Below are 16,944 nucleotides of genomic sequence, written 5' to 3'. Positions count from 1 at the left end.
TAAACGGGGCTGTAAGGGGAGACAGGCATACATAACAAGCCATCCATCAATCGTATTTATTGAGAGGTTACCGTGTGCAGAACATTGTAGTAAACTCTTGGGAGTGTGCAATAAAAAAACCAGACACATTCCCTGCCCACAAAGAGTTTACAGCCTAGAGGGGGGAGGTAGGCATTACTATAAATAAATTACAGATATGAACAAAGATGGTGTGGGGCTAATAAAAGGGTCTAAACGCAAGTGCAATAACAGAAACATATACACATACTCAAATATATATATATAGTATATATACATTATATGTAATGCATATACATATATATTATATATATAATGTATATACATATATATAATACACACACACACCCCTATTTACTTGTTTTGATGTCTATCTCCCCCTCTCCCCCCTGAACTGTAAACCTGTTGTGGGCAGCGATTGTCTCTCTTTATTGCTGAATTGTACTTTCCAAGCGCTTAGTACAGTGCTCTGCGCACAGTATGCGGTCAATACGATTGATTGAATGAATGAATAAATGAAATTCCCTACTCATATAACTCGCTGCTTTAGGTAAGAAGGGGTCCCTCCCCCCTTCTGCCGGCCTCTGGTCCCCATCCCCATTTCTGGGCTCTCTGGAACGCCCGGTGTTTGTACCCTGTCCACTTGTCACTTCAGTGTTGTTGTCCACCCTAGTCACGTTCTCCAGCAGAAGCGGCATTGACTGTGGAAAAGTGGAAAAGGGAAGAAGCATCTGGAATCGGGGCTGTTCATCCCTCATACCTCTCGGGAGGTGAACGGGCGAGCAGTCAGCTTTCCTACCTCTACTGCTCTATCTGAACTCATGTCTACGAGTCATTTTTCCTATCTGCGTCACCACCTTGGGTTCTCGAACCCTGCCACCGATTTACACCGGTTAACTTATTTTTCCCCATACTTGTCGATAACAGTGTCTCAGTTTTCCCACCTGTAAAATGGGAGTTCAATACCCGATCTTGCTTACCCCTGGCAAGCTGCCGCTCTTATTGTATTTTATCTACCCATGCGCTTGGCCTTCTTATAATAATAATAATGGTATTTGTCGAGCGCTTACTATGTGCAAAGCACTGTTCTAAGCTTTGGGGGATAGAAGGTCACTGTAAGGTTATGGATACAGATGCACTGAACACTGAACAATAACTGCTATTAGTATTATAATTATTGTTATCACTAGTACCGCTCATCACATTCACTTGCCTCCATCCCAGAGCCAGTCGAGGTCAAAGAATCCTGGACTCAGGAGTCCGAATGGAGCTTCGGATCCCTAGCACGTGTCATCTCAACCCCGCATGACCAGATCCTACCCTCGGGCGGGCGGCCAAGAATAAAAATAATAATGTAATTTGTTAAGCGCTTACTATGTGCCAAGCACTGTTCTAAGCACTGGGAGAGATACAAGGTAAGCAGGTTGTCCCACGTGGGGCTCACAGCGTGCCTCAGTGTAAAGAGCACAGGCTTTGGAGTCAGAGGTCACGGGTTTAAATCCCGGGGCCCCACTTGTCAGCTGTATGACTTTGGGCAAGTCACTTAACTTCTCTGGGCCTCAGTTACCTCATCTGTAAAATGGGGATGAAGACTGTGAGCCCCCCGTGGAACAACCTGATCACTTTGTAACCTCCCCAATTAGAACAGTGCTTTGCACATAGTAAATGCTCAATAAATGTCATTAGTATTAGTAGTAGTAGTAATTCCTATTTTACAGATGAGGTAACTGAGGCACAGAGACTTGCCCAAAGTCACACAGCTGACAAGTGGTGAAGCCGGTGCTAGAACCCATGACCTCTGACTACACACCTTGACCTATGCTTCCTCAAGGGCTTTGTCCCTGTCCGTGAGCTGCCATGCACAGAATAATGAAAATAATAACAGTGGTATTTCTTAAGCGTTTACTGTGTGCCAAGCACTATTCTAAGCGCTTGGGTAGAGACAAGGTAATCAGGTTGTCCCACGTGGAGCTCACGGTCTTCTTAATCCCCATTTTACAGATGAGGTAACTGAGGCATAGAGAAGTTAAGTGGCTTGCCCAAGGTCACACAGCAGACAGGTGGTGGAGGAGGGATTAGAACCCACGTCCTCTGACTCCCGAGCCCAGGCTCTTTCCTCTGAGCCACGCTGCAGAGTAGAACACACATGACCCATTACATCCTACTCCATACAAGCACACGTGTGCAGGCATGACCTAGGTCTGCTGGCGCTCCCACATTCCCACGGCTGCACACACCCATTCCAAAGTACAGAATGCGAACAGACTTGTCCCTTCAACTGGGCATTCCCGGCTTCTGCTCGGCTCTTTGGCTGGAAAAGAGGGAGGAGGGGAAGGGGTGGGGTGGGAAAACGCCTGCGGGGTGGGGCAGGGTGTTCCTATGGCAACCGCACCCCCCTCCCCTCAGGCCCGAGGCTTTGGGTGTGAGCCGGGAATTGATAAGGACTCCTCCTTCCCGATCTCCGGGACTCCGGGTTCTAATCCCGGTTTCCCTGCTGTGTGACCTCGGGCAGATTAGTTCTGTGTTCATCACTTTCCTCATCTGTAAAATGGGAATTCCCTACCTGTTCTCCCTCCCTCTCTCAGACCTGGAGCCGCAGGTGGGCCGGGCCTGGGTCCCTCTCTCATTTTTTATGTTCCCCAACTTTCAGTACAGTGCTTAGCTCACCTATGAAACGGGGTAACATCCTGACCCTCCTCTCCAAGATTGTGAGTCCCAGCTGCCACAGGTTGTGTCCAGTCTGATTGTTTTAGACCGAAACCAATCAATCAATCAATCAATCAATCGTATTTATTGAGCGCTTACTATGTGCAGAGCACTGTACTAAGCGCTTGGGAAGTACAAATTGGCATCACATAGAGACAGTCCCTACCCTACAGTGGGCTCACAGTCTACAAGGGGGAGACAGAGAACAGAACCAAACATACCAACAAAATAAAATAAGTAGGATAGAAATGTACAAGTAAAATAAATAAATAAATAAATAAATAAATAGAGTAATAAATATGTACAACCATATATCCATATATACAGGTGCTGTGGGGAAGGGAAGGAGGTAAGACGGGGGGATGGAGAGGGGGACGAGGGGGAGAGAAAAGAAGGGGCTCAGTCTGGGAAGGCCTCCTGGAGGAGGTGAGCTCTCAGCAGGGCCTTGAAGGGAGGAAGAGAGCTAGCTTGGCGGATGGGCAGAGGGAGGGCATTCCAGGCCCGGGGGATGACATGGGCCGGGGGTCGATGGCGGGACAGGCGAGAGCGAGGTACAGTGAGGAGATTAGCAGTGGAGGAGCGGAGGGTGCGGGCTGGGCAGTAGAAGGAGAGAAGGGAGGTGAGGTAGGAGGGGGCGAGGTGATGGACAGCCTTGAAGCCCAGGGTGAGGAGTTTCTGCCTGATGCGCAGATTGATCGGTAACCATTGGAGGTTTTTGAGGAGGGGAGTAATATGTCCAGAGCGTTTCTGGACAAAGATGATCCGGGCAGCAGCATGAAGTATGGATTGAAGTGGAGAGAGACACGAGGATGGGAGATCAGAGAGAAGGCTAGTGCAGTAGTCCAGACGGGATAGGATGAGAGCTTGAATGAGCAGGGTAGCGGTTTGGATGGAGAGGAAAGGGCGGATCTTGGCAATGTTGCGGAGCTGAGACCGGCAGGTTTTGGTGACGGCTTGGATGTGAGGGGTGAATGAGAGAGCGGAGTCGAGGATGACACCAAGGTTGCGGGCTTGTGAGACGGGAAGGATGGTAGTGCCGTCAACAGAAATGGGAAAGTCAGGGAGAGGACAAGGTTTGGGAGGGAAGACAAGGAGCTCAGTCTTCGACATGTTGAGCTTTAGGTGGCGGGCGGACATCCAGATGGAGATGTCCTGAAGGCAGGAGGAGATGCGAGCCTGGAGGGAGGGGGAGAGAGCAGGGGCAGAGATGTAGATCTGGGTGTCATCAGCATAGAGATGATAGTTGAAGCCGTGGGAGCGAATGAGGTCACCAAGGGAGTGAGTGTAGATTGAGAACAGAAGGGGACCAAGCACTGAACCTTGGGGAACCCCCACAGTAAGAGGATGGGAGGGGGAGGAGGAGCCTGCAAAAGAGACTGAGAAAGAACGACCGGAGAGATAAGAGGAGAACCAGGAGAGGACGGAGTCTGTGAAGCCAAGGTCAGATAACGTGTTGAGGAGAAGGGGGTGGTCCACAGTGTCAAAGGCAGCTGAGAGGTCGAGGAGGATTAGGACCGAGTATGAGCCGTTGGATTTGGTAAGCAGGAGGTCATTGGTGACCTTTGAGAGGGCAGTTTCCGTGGAATGAAGGGGACGGAAGCCAGACTGGAGGGGGTCGAGGAGAGAGTTGTTGTTGAGGAATTCTAGGCAGCGCGTGTAGACAACTCGTTCAAGGAGTTTGGAAAGGAATGGTAGGAGGGATATGGGACGATAACTAGAAGGTGAGGTGGGGTCAAGAGAGGGTTTTTTTAGGATGGGAGAGACATGGGCATGTTTGAAGGCAGAGGGGAAGGAACCAGTGGAGAGTGAGCTGTTGAAGATGGAAGTTAAGGAGGGGAGAAGGGATGGAGCAAGAGATTTCATAAGATGAGAGGGAATGGGGTCAGAAGCACAGGTGGCCGGAGTAGCACTTGAGAGGAGGGAGGAGAGTTCCTCTGAGGATACCGCTGGGAAGGATGGGAGAGTAGCAGAGAGTCTTGAGAGCCGGGGGGTTGGAGAAAGGGTGGAAGAGACCCAGCGCTTAGTACACAGTAAGCCCTTAATAACTATCATCATTCTCTTTACAGAGGATGCAGAGCCAGAGAGAGATACACACAGGAATGGAGACGCACACACACGGAAAGGCCTGGGGGTGAGGGGGAGAGAAAAGGGAAAAACCAGAGAAATAGTGAGAGAAAGGGAAAAACCAGAGAGAAATCAGAAACATAAACAAGAGAGAAAGATAGAAACCAGAGAGAGAGAGAAACCAGAGAGACAGAGAAGCAAGATAGAAATCAGAGAGACAAAAGGAAAACGAGAGGGAAGCCAGAGAGAGAAAGGGAAGTCAGAAAGAAATATAGGGGAAAACAGAGAGAGGAGGGAGGGGGAAAGGGAAGAACTGGGAGGGAGAGAGAAAAGGGCAGAAAACATAGAAAAAAAAAAAAACCAGGGAGCCAGGCGCACACACACACACACACACCACACAAACACACACCCCTCCCTCGTGCTTAGCCCACCAGCTAACAGACTAAACCGCTCCCTGCTCATTTCCCTCCATTATCAGCCCCAGCCCCACCCTGAGACCGGCCACCAGTCACTCCACAGAACAGAGAAGGCCGGCTGACCACACCTCACCGCCTCTCTCCCGATTCCTCCCGACAAAGCGGAGCAAAAACTCTACTTTCCCTGCTGGAAACGACCCCGGCCTGGAAGGCTCCACCCGTTCCTCTCTGGAGGGAATGGGAAGGAGAGAAAAGGGAACAAAAGGGCCACCCAAGACCTCCCCCTTCCCCGCCAAGCTTCCAGAAGGGCGAGTCACACATTTGTCATTTCCCTCCTCAGTCTCCCTCAGAGTATAAACTCCTCAAGGGCGGGGAACGTGACTTTTCTGTGTCCTTGCATCTCCAAAGGGCTCAGAGCTGTGCCTTGCTGAGTGTCAAAAATTAGGCCCATCCAGGGCTCACAACACTGTACAGAGCCACAGTGAGGTGAAATGACTTGCCCAAGGTCACCCAGCAACAATCGGCAGAGCAGGGATTCATTCATTTATTCAATCGTATTTATTGGACGTTTACTGTGTGTAGAACACTGTACTAAGCGCTTGGGAAGTACAAGTTGGCAACATATAGTGACGGTCCTTACCCAACAGTGGGCTCACAGTCTAGAAGATTAGGGATTAGGACCCCGGTCCTTGCTCTTTTCCACTAGGCCACTCTGCTAATAATAATAATAATAATAATGGTACTTGTTAAGCACTTACTATGTACCAAGCACTGTTCTAAGCACTGGGGTAGATACAAAGTGATCAGGTTGTCCCACATGGAGCTCACAGTCTTAATCCCCATTTTACAGATGAGGGAACTGAGGCCCAGAGAAGTCAAGTGACTTGCCCAAAGCCACATAGCTAAGTGGTGGAGTCGGAATTCGAACCCATGACCTCTGCCTCCCAAGCCCGGGCTCTTTCCACTAAGCCATGCTGCTACTCAGGATCTGTTCACAGACTCCAGCCCAGACCCGGAAGCCCCAATCGGAAACCCCTGAAGTCATGAAGGCCCAAGGGGTGGAGGGAAGCAGGGGGTTATCCAGGCACTACCACCTCCTCCTGGGCCCCAGACCAGACTGATGGGGAAAGATGCCCGCAATTCATTAAATGGCAGGAAAATTATCCCCTGGTGGTGGGCAGGGTGAGTGAGGAGCCCAGGGTTGGATCCATAAGTGTGAGTTTCTTTCCGTTCATCCCCATCAGGAGCCCAGATGAGTGAGTGTGTGTGTGTATGCATATGTGTGTGCGCACACACGTTGTCTGGGCTGGCAAAGGCTGAAGTACTGGGCTAATAATAATGGCATTTTATTAAGTGCTTACTATATGCCAAACACTGTGCTAAGCACTGGGGTACGTTCGGCCGATCAGATCCGACCATCCCCATGGGTGGGGTCGTTCACTCATTCAATCGTATTTATTGAGTGCTTACTGAGTGCAGAGCACTATACTAAACAGTTGGAAAGTACAATTCAGCAATAGAGATGATCCCTGCCCACAACGGGCTTACAGTCTAGAGGGGGAGAGACAGACATCACAACGAGTAAACAGGCATCAACAGCCTCAATATAGAGTTATAGATATATGCACATCAAAACAAGTAAACACATTCATATAAATAGAATTATAGATATGTACATATATACACAAGTAATATGGGGCAGAGGAGGGGGTAGAGCAACGGGAGAGAGTCAGGGCGGTGGGGAGGGAGGGGGAGCTGAGGAAAAGGGGTCATCAGCTCAGAGGGAGGGAGAACGGGAACCGGAGGCTACAGATGTTCCTCGGCCAGATCAGGCGGCGGTCAGGGGGAGAGCGAGACCTACCACCAGGTCCCTCGGGTCCCCTGCCTCGGTCTCCTGGCCATGCCTGGGAAGATGCACATGGGACAGGTGACCATGGCTCAAGGATATGGGCTTGGGCTCCTCCAGCCACCTGGGCTATTTTTCCATAGCCGCCTAGGCTAAGGCAGCCAAGTCAACTCTCCACAAGGAATTACTACGGGCTGAAGAATGGTTCAAGTTGACTGTGGGCTGGTCGCCAAATGTCAGTCTGTCAGTCAATAATATTTATTATTTACTATGTGCAGAGAACTGTACTAAGAGCTTGGGAAGGTACAATATAACAGACATTCCCTGCCCACAACGAGCTTACAATCAAGAGGGGAAGACAGACATGAATATAAATCAATAAAATTACAGATGGGGATCTAAGGGCTATGGGGTTGGGAGGGGGGAATGAGTAAAGGGAGCAAGTCAAGGTAATAATAATAATGACGATGGCATTTATTAAGTGCTTACTATGTGCAAAGCATTGTTCTAAGCGCTGGGGAGGTTACAAGGTGATCAGGTTGTCTCTTGGGGGGCTCAGTCTTAATCCCCATTTTACAGATGAGGTAACAGGCACAGAGAAGTTAAGTGACTTGCCCAAAGTCACACAGCTGACAATTGGCAGAGCTGGGATTCGAACCCATGAACTCTGACTCCAAAGCCCGTGCTCTTTCCACTGAGCCACGCAAGGTGACACAGAAGGGAGTGGGAGAAGAGGAAAGGAAGGCCTCTTGGGGAAGATGGGCCATAAATATGGCTTTGAAGGAGGGGAGAGTAATTGTCTGTCGGATAGGAAGAAGGAGGGTGTTCCAGGCCAGAGGCAGGGCGTGGGCGAGAAGTCGGCTGCGAGACAGACAAGATCGAAGTACATTGAGTGGGTTGGCTTTAGAGGAGCAAAGTGTGCGGTCTTGGTTGGAGTAGGAGATTAATGAAGTGAGGTAGGAGGAGATGAGGTGACTGAGTGCTTTAAAGCCTAGGGCAAGGAGTTTCTGTTTGATGTGTGGCCGTTGACAAGTACCATCTAATGTGCTCGGTTCAATCTCTGAACACTTGAGAGGGCCCCGGTAGTAGTCACCTTCCCTGCCTTCTTGGAGCTTGTCTACTGTGTGCACGGAGCCAGACTGAGCACTTGCAAGAATACAATTAAATAGGTAGACACAATCGCTGCCCTCAAGGAGTTTACAGTGTGTGTGCAGAGCGCCAGACTGAGCACTTGAAAGAGTACTACGCAGTTGGTAGCTCTTGCTCTCGAGGGCTAATAATAATAATAACGGCATTTATAAAGTGCTTACTACGTGCAAAGCACTGTTCTAAGCGCTGGGGAGGTTACAAGGTGATCAGGTTATCCCACGGGGGCTCAGAGAACTGAGGCACAAAGAAGTTAAGTGATTTGCCCAAAGTCACACAGCTGACAGTTGGCAGAGCCGGGGTTTGAACCCATGACCTCTGACTCCAAAGCCCGTGCTCTTTCCACTGAGCCACGCTGCTTCCCCTATGTATGATGCACTAGACAGCGCCTGGGAAAATATAATAATAATAATAATAATGGTATTTGTTAAATGCTTACTACGTGCCAAGCACTGCTCTAAGCGCTGGGGTAGATAGAAGGTAAGTAGGTTATCCCATATGGGGCTCACAGTCTTCTTAATCCCCATTTTACAGATGATGTAACTGAAGCACAGAGGCTTGTCCACGGCCACACAGCAGCCAAGTGGCAGAGGCGGGATTAGAACCCATGTCCTCTGACTCCCAAGCCTGGGTTTTTCCCACTAAGCCACAATTCCTGCCCTTTACCCGCTTACACTCTCCTGTATGTAGAGCAATTTTGGAAAATACAGAAAGTAGCCATCGTTATCGACAAGTAGGGTGCAAAATAGGTTAAGTTCTCAAGGATCTTACTGTGTGCAGAGCACTGTACTAGACAGTTGGGAGAGTACAAAAGAAACAGTCCCCAGTCTCAAGGAACTTCCCGTCTACTGGGTGCAAAGCACTGAACTGAGCAGCTTTTTTTTTTAAAATGGCATTTGTTAAATGCCTATTATGTGCCAGGTACTGTTCTAAGCACTGGGGTTGGTACAAGCTAGTCAGGTGGGGCACAGTCCATGCCCCACTGGGGGCTCACTGCCTTAATCCCCATTTTACCCTCGAGGAAACGGAGGCACCGAGAAGTGAAACGACTTGGCCAAGGTCACCCAGAAACAAGTGACAGATCCAGGATTAGCACCCAGGTCCTCTGACTTCCAGGCCTGTGTTCTATCCATTGGACCGCCGCTTCTCTAAGCAGTTGGCAGAGTATGAAATGACTTAATTGATGCAATCTCCACCCTCAAAGAGTTTGAAGACTACGGGGTGCAGAGAACTGCTAACCAGTTGGGAAGGTACAAGTTAGACGCGATTGCTGCCTTCAAGGGAGCTCACAGCCCAGTGAAAGGGGAGACACATAGGAAGCTAGCTTACAGAGAAACGAGGAGAAGGGAAAAATGTGTATACGGTGACTAAATACTTAAATAGTCAAAGCTGGCCTGGGGAAGAAGGGCTGGGTGAGAGTGGGAGTGGAGAGGAAAGCGGGAGAGGAGGATGGGGGGGGGGGGAACCCAGTCCCCACTCACCCCTCCTATTTCCAAGGGCCCACTGGCCCCTGCCCCCCCTCCCAGGAGCCAGGCCAGGCCCGACTAGGCCATGGTGACTCACAGAGTGGGGAGCTCCCCAGGGCGGGGCAGGAATCGGATAGCGTCCAGGCCGGCCGGGGAGGGGCATAGAAGAAAGGGATACGGCCAAGTCCAGAAGAATGCAGACCGACATGGACAGGAAGTGCCAACTGACCATGACCTTTCCCGAGACCGGGGTCCTGGCTTTCCCAGAAGCCAGGCAGTCCACAAATCTTATTTAATGAGGACCGTCTGGGTGCAGGACACTATACTAAGTGCTTGGGAGAGGACAGTGTAATAATTGAACAGACATTCCCCACACATGATGAGTTTACAGTCTAGAGGGGGGGGGAGCTAAAAGCCCCTTGGAGCCTGGGTGGGGCTAATTGTAGCAAGTGGGACACAATCCACAGCCCGTATGAGGCACTCAGAATTAAGCAGCACAGTAGAGCATGAGCCCAGGAGTCAGAAGGTCAGGGGTTCTAATCCCGGCTCTCCCACTGGCCTGCTGCATGACTTTGGGCAAGTCACTTCCCTTCTCCGTGTCTCAGTTCCTTTGTCTATAAAATGGGTTTTAAAGACTGTGAGCCCTATGTGGGACATGGACTGTGTCCAGCCAGATTATTTTGTGCTTAGAAATGTGCTTGTGCTTACCCTCGTGCTTAGAACAGTGCCTCCTATATAGCAAGCACTTCATGCCATAATTAAGCTGCATTTTACGTGAGAATTGTATTTGCACCCTTTATTCACCCCTTCCTCAATCCCACAGCACTTATGTCCTTGTCTGTAATTTATTCACTTATATGTGTCTCCTCCACTAGAATGTAAGCGCACTGTGAGCAGGGAACATGTTTACCAGCTGTTATATTGTCCTCTCCAGATTGCTTAGTATAGTACCCTACACACAGTAAGCACTAAAGATTGATTAGGTAGTGAGGCACACAAAAGTGGTCACTTGCCAAGTCACACAGAAGATAAGTGAATATGGGATTAAAACCGAGGTCTGAGTCCCAGGCCCATGCTCTACCTACCAAGCTCCCGCAGGACATGGGATCAAAATTACCCAGACACCTCTGGGTTGGTGGTGCTGGAAGGGAGAATGGGCTTCAGTCCGGCTTCCCCTGCGCTGCTTCCCATTGTTGGGTAGGGACCGTGTCTATGTTGTCGACTTGTATTTCCCAAGCGCTTAGTACAGTGCTCTGCAAACAGTAATTGCTCAATATGATTGAATGAATGAATGCTAGAGAGCCCAGTGTCCGGAAGGGGAAAGCCTAGGCCAGGGCTGCCACCTGGTGGCTACCCGAGAGACTGCTCAGGGCGATACGACCCCACCTACCATCTCGGGGTTGGGACATTGGGTGAGACAGAGAGAAAGAAAGAAAGGAACAGAGGAAAAAGGAAAAAAAAAAAAAAAAAGAGGGAGAGGAGGGAGAGAAGGAGAGGGGGAAAAAAAAACTCTCCCCCCCACCTTCCGGACCCAGAGACCAACTCTTGTTTCCGAGACCCCAATATTCCTTCCTTCTCCCTGCCCCACCTGGAGTCACCCCACCAGTAACTCTTCCCAAGACTGCTTCCCTTCCCTTAGCAGCAATGGGCCCTGTCAACCCCAGCGGTCCCAGGCCCTCAATGGTAGTTATTGAGCTGTTACTATGTGCAAAGCACTGTACGAAACGCTTGAGGGAGTATAGTACAACAGACTCGGCAGACAACCCCTACCCATAAGGACCTTAGAGTCTCAAGGTGTTAGCAGTCAGCGCCATGCTTTAAAGTCAACTGGGATTGGAGAAAGGGGCATGGCAGCAACCCCAAGGATTAGAGGATGACCTTTTGTGTGTGTGTTGGGGGGGGGGGGGTGTCTCTGGCAGCAGTCCCCGGTTCCCCAAAACACCACCCCACCAAGACATCCAGACAGGTGTTTCAAGAAACAGATATTTTATTTTATTCCACATCAAGTTCAGAGTTGGTCTCCAGCATGATCAAACCAGGGCAGAGTGGGCTGGAAAGAAGGGACGTCCGACAGTGCTGTTTCCTTTGTGGGGCGTTCATTATACATCCACCTTCCCCTGTGCACTTTGGGGGGGGGGGGGGGGTGTCACCCTCCCCCTTGCTTCACTCCTACAGGAGGATCACACAGACACACAGTGACAACTCACACCCTGTCTTACTCCTGTCACTGGATTCCCCCCACTTCCCCTGAGGAACTCCACACTGTCGAGCAGGGAGGGGGCTGCACTCCAGAGGCCAGAGATGGGTAGGGGAACTCTGCAGACCGGGCCGGGGGGTGGGTTTGACCTGTCTATAGAATTAAGGGCCCCAGGTCTCACCCAGGCCCCACGGTCAGGTCAGAAATAGGCAGAGCCCCCCACCCAGAGCCCAGACCTCCGAGTCCAGTATCCCTAACCTGCTGAGAGCAGGACAGTTCCTCTCCTCACTTGCTCTCTCTGACCCCTGCCCCGCTTGAGCCCCATGTGACACATGCACTCACACACTCACTCATCACCTCCTGCAGGAGCCGGTGGGATCCCATGGGGAAACACATTTGAGCCCAGAGCGAATGACTGCATTTGAGCCCAAAGGATGCAGCACTGGCGGGCAGGGAAGAGGGGGAAGTAGTAGTGTCTAGTGTCCTGGTCCCACTGGACAGGAGGAGTACAATAGCTGGCCGTCTGTCCTTCTGTCTTCTGCGTGGTCATGGCTGTCCACCTCTGGGCTGCTCTGCAGCCTTCCACTCGGTGTCCTTAAGGCACAGAAGTAACCACTGAGAGAAAGGGCCAATCCATCTTAGCCCATCCCAGCCGAGGTGCCCCCTGCTAAAGACACAATGGGGAAGCAGTGGGGATGCTGCCTAGACAAAGCCAGGCTTGCCCCTCCTGAGTCCGGGGGCCACTGGGGAACCTGAGGGCTCCCTATCACCATGGGTACCTGGCTTTGACTGAGGAAGGTCAGGGGGTTTATGTGCTTGTGGTACAGTTGGGGCTTGAAGTGGGGGCGGGGGGGGCTACTACAAGGGGTCCTGCCTCAAAAGACCCCTGGATAAGTGGCCTGGGGTTAGAGAACCGGGGATGAGGGGCTGGTCCTCAAGTCCCCTAAAGTTCCTCCCCCCCTCATTCTTCCAAGCCTAGTCTCTTCCCCCAACTTGCGGTGAACCAGAGCCCAAGCTGCCCTGTACGGTCCTGCACACTAGAAAGAAATAAGAAAAAATGGGGCAAGAGGGCGGGGGGGCCCTCCACAGACAGGGCAAAGAGCAGCTGTCAACAGCCTGCAGGGACGGCCCACACACCAGCCCCTCCGGGCTGACACCCCCAAATCCCCTCACCACCTCACCTCCAGGATGGACTGTCGCTCCAGAGACTCCAGGACAGTGACGTCTCCCGGAGGTCATCACGGAGAGCAATGGCCAGGTGTCTTCGAGCCTGCTCCACCCTTAGCATTGAGTCCGGGGCACCCACTTCGGGGGGGTGGGCCCGCCCCATGCTCACCAGCTCAGCACCTAGCCTGGCTGCAGGGAGGAGGAGGAGGAGGAAAAAGAAGGAAAGAGGAAAGGAGGAGCAGGAGAGGAGCTGCTAATAAGAATAATAGTATTTGTTAAGTGCACTATGGGCCAGGCATTGTACTAAGCACTGGGATGGATATTAGGAAAGGGGCTGTGTCCAAGTAGATTTGCTATGTGGGCCTCAGTCTCAATCCCCATTTTACAGATGAGGGAACTGTGCCCCAGAGAAATGAAGTGGCTTGCCCATGGTCACACAAAACAAGTGACAGAGTCAGAATTCAAACCCATGACCTATCCCCACTGCCACGCCGCTTTGCTAAATAAGCACTATGACTGTCCAGGGTGAAGAGCAAGACACTTCTGCACCACGGCTAGTCCAATTCCCGGCATTGTCAGTTGGCAACCCCAGGGTTGCAAGAAACAGATCACACCCCCAGCCCCCCAGACACACAGCCTCCCCTTCCAATGCTTCCCAAAGCCACAAACACCCACTCCTCACCAAGGTCTCACAAGCCACGGATCTCCCCCCCACCCCGCCAAACACTATGCAACACACCAAAGCGACCCCCCACTCCTTCACCACCCCCTCTTCACCTAGGGCCTCAAGCCCCTGCACACCCCCTCCTTCCCCACAGCCGTCGGATGCCCCTCCTCGTCTAGGGCCACAAGCCCTAGTAATAATGACGGTATTTAAGCCCCTATGTGCCAAGTACCGTTCTAAGCGCTGGAATAGGTACAAGGTTATCGTTGTCCCAGGTGGGGCTCACAGTCTTAATCCCCATTTTCCACATGAGATAACCAACGCACAGAGAAGTGAAGTGTATTGGCTAAAGTCACACAGCTGACGATCGGCGGGGCCAAAATTAGAACTCACGACCTCTGACTCCTAAACCCGTGCTCTTTCCACTGAGCCACGCCCAACACCACTCCCTCCTCACCCACTGCAAGCCCCCAAGCGCCCCCTCCTCACCCACTGCCGCATGTCAAACGCCCCCCTCCCAAACACTTCGTAGAGCCGTAAAACACCAAGCTCCCCCTCCTCACCCCAGATACTTTGCAGCGCAAACGCCCCCTCTTCAGCCGGGGACACAAGCCCCCCAAGGCTCCCCTTCCTCCCCCCTAACCACGCGTCCCCATCATAAGAGATGTAATAATGACGGTATTTGTTAAGTGCTTACCAGGTGCCAAGCACTGTGCTAAACGCCGGGGGGGGGGGGATACAAGGTAATCAGGTTGTTCCAGGTGGGGTGCACAATCTTCATCCCCATTTTACAGATGAGAGAACTGAGGCGCAGAGAGGTATAACTTTGGGCAAGTGATTGCACAGCTGCAAAGTGGCGGAGCCAGGATTAGAGCCCATGTTCTTTCCATTGATTCACGGCGCACCCTCCTCCACGGCCACAATTCCTTGAGTGTCATCCCCTTACCCCCTAAACACAAACCCCCGAAGGCCCCCTCTTCACCCACGGCAGGGAACCCCCAAAGCGAAGAGAGAAAGACCCTCACCCAACCCTAAACTCACGATTATTAAGGCCCTAGACATAGGCCCCTGGACCCAGCGACGGAAAGGTGAACGAGAACTGCCGGTCCGCAGCAGATGGCCATTTTACTACCACAGAAAAACGAGCACGTGGATGCGGGAAATGACTCCCACGTTTGCCAGCATGAAATTCCCCCTCCACCTCTTTTCATCCACGCACACACCGTCCCTTCCAGCTCTTAGTTCTGTTTCCTCCTTAGCCCCTCTGTCCTGCAACCTTCTCCTCAAAGGGTCACTCCAGAGTCCGGTCTGACAGTCCACCTGCCAAGTTAGCCATACCCCAGCGTCAGCGGGGCGGGTGGCTTTGTTCCACTGAGTGGAGACACACACGTTTAACACATACAACACTTACTCCCCCCAGCGAGGTGGTGTCTAAACACAATACCTGATGGGATAACAGACGCTTAGAACAGTGCTTTGTATATAATACGCGCTTAACAAATGCCAGCATTGTTATTAACAGACCCCCACACTAAACTCTAGTCTCCCCTCTATCCAAGGAGGACAATTAAGCCAACTAGATTCTTATCTCCAGCCCCAAATACACAAATCGGAAATTTAAGTAGTCACTTCAAGCCCCTGTACTTCCCCAGGGCAGTTAGTTTACTACTATCAGATATCCTCCCAGCCAACCTCCGACCACCACCCTCCGACCCGCGCCAACCGCGGGTTTCCAACAGATCAACATCGCAATCACTGCTAAGACATTAGCAATTACCAGTTCTCCCCCTCCTCAATACCAGCATCGTCAAAATCATCTTTAACCACAACGTCATCGCCAGCAATATCAACACAACATACATTAACTTTCCCAGACCGTCAGAGAAAAATAATAAAAAAAAACCGGGGGGGGGGGGCAGCTGCAACCCCCCCAACTCACCAAACCCCAGTAAGGGGCATGCTCTGTCTCCTTTCTCCACGTTGAAAGGACCAAGCTACTGGCCAAAAACATTTTATAGGGCAATTATAAGCCCAGAAACCACTGGGCCTAAAAGGGGCAGGGCATCTTGGGCCACTCAGAAGCAGCTGGGGACGAGCCACTAGGGCTGGGGCAGCTGAAACCACTGATTACAGGAGCACTCAGAATGCTAGACGAGTCACTTTATCAAACTGGGGGAGGGGGTACAGAGGTGTAAATATGTTATCTTTAATAATGATCACATTCCTTATGTATTAAACGTTGGAAAAAGAAACTACCAAAACTCTCCTGTACACCCCGAAGTGTTCAGTACAGTGCTCTGGCCAGAGTAAGCACTTGGTAAAAACCATTGATTTAAAAACCAAGATAGTGATCAGAGACTCACTATTTTATTCCCCACTGATTGGTGAATTTACAGGTGAGGGAATGGAGGCTCAGAAAGATCATTAAGATTTTGATAACAATATAATAATTATAATTAACATAATATATTACACAATATATAATTATACAGAATAATTAAATCATATTGTTGATATTGATGATGTTTGCCTACTTGTTTTGTTGACTGTCATTCATTCATTCAATAGTATTTATTGAGCACTTACTATGTGCACAGCACTGTACTAAGCACTTGGGAAGTACAAATTGACACCATATAGAGACGGTCCCTGCCCAACAAAGGGCTCACAAGTCTCCCTCCTTCTAGACTGTGAGCCCATTGTTGGGTAGGGATTGTCTCTATTTGTTTCCGAATTGTATTTTCCAAGCGCTTAGTACAGAGCTCTGCACACAGAAAACGCTCAATAAATTCATTCATTCACTCATTCAGTCGTATTTATTGAGCACTTACTGTGTGCATAGCACTGTACTAAGTGCTTGGGAAGTATAAGTTGGCAACACATAGAGATGGTCCCTACCCAACAGCAGGCTCACAGTCTAGAAGGGGGAGACAGACAACGAAACAAAACATATTAATAAAATAAAATAAATAGAATAAATATGTACAAGTAAAAGAAATAAATAGAGTAATAAATATGTACAAACATATATATATATATATATACATACAGGTGCTGTGGGGAGGGGAAGGAGGTAAGGCGGAGGATGGAGAGGGGGAGGTGGGGGAGAGGAAGGAGGGGGCTCAGTCTGGGAAGGCCTTTTTGAATCAATCAATCGTATTTATCGTATTTATTATTTATCGTATTTATTTAATCGTATTTGAATGAATGAGTATTATTAATAATAAATTGTGCTTTTTGTTAAGCACTGTCTA

Source organism: Tachyglossus aculeatus, chromosome 27 (assembly GCF_015852505.1).
Source record: "Tachyglossus aculeatus isolate mTacAcu1 chromosome 27, mTacAcu1.pri, whole genome shotgun sequence".
NCBI classification, from domain to species: Eukaryota; Metazoa; Chordata; class Mammalia; order Monotremata; family Tachyglossidae; genus Tachyglossus; species Tachyglossus aculeatus.
The sequence above is the reverse complement of the archived record's forward strand: the minus strand, read 5'-3'. Positions refer to the sequence as shown.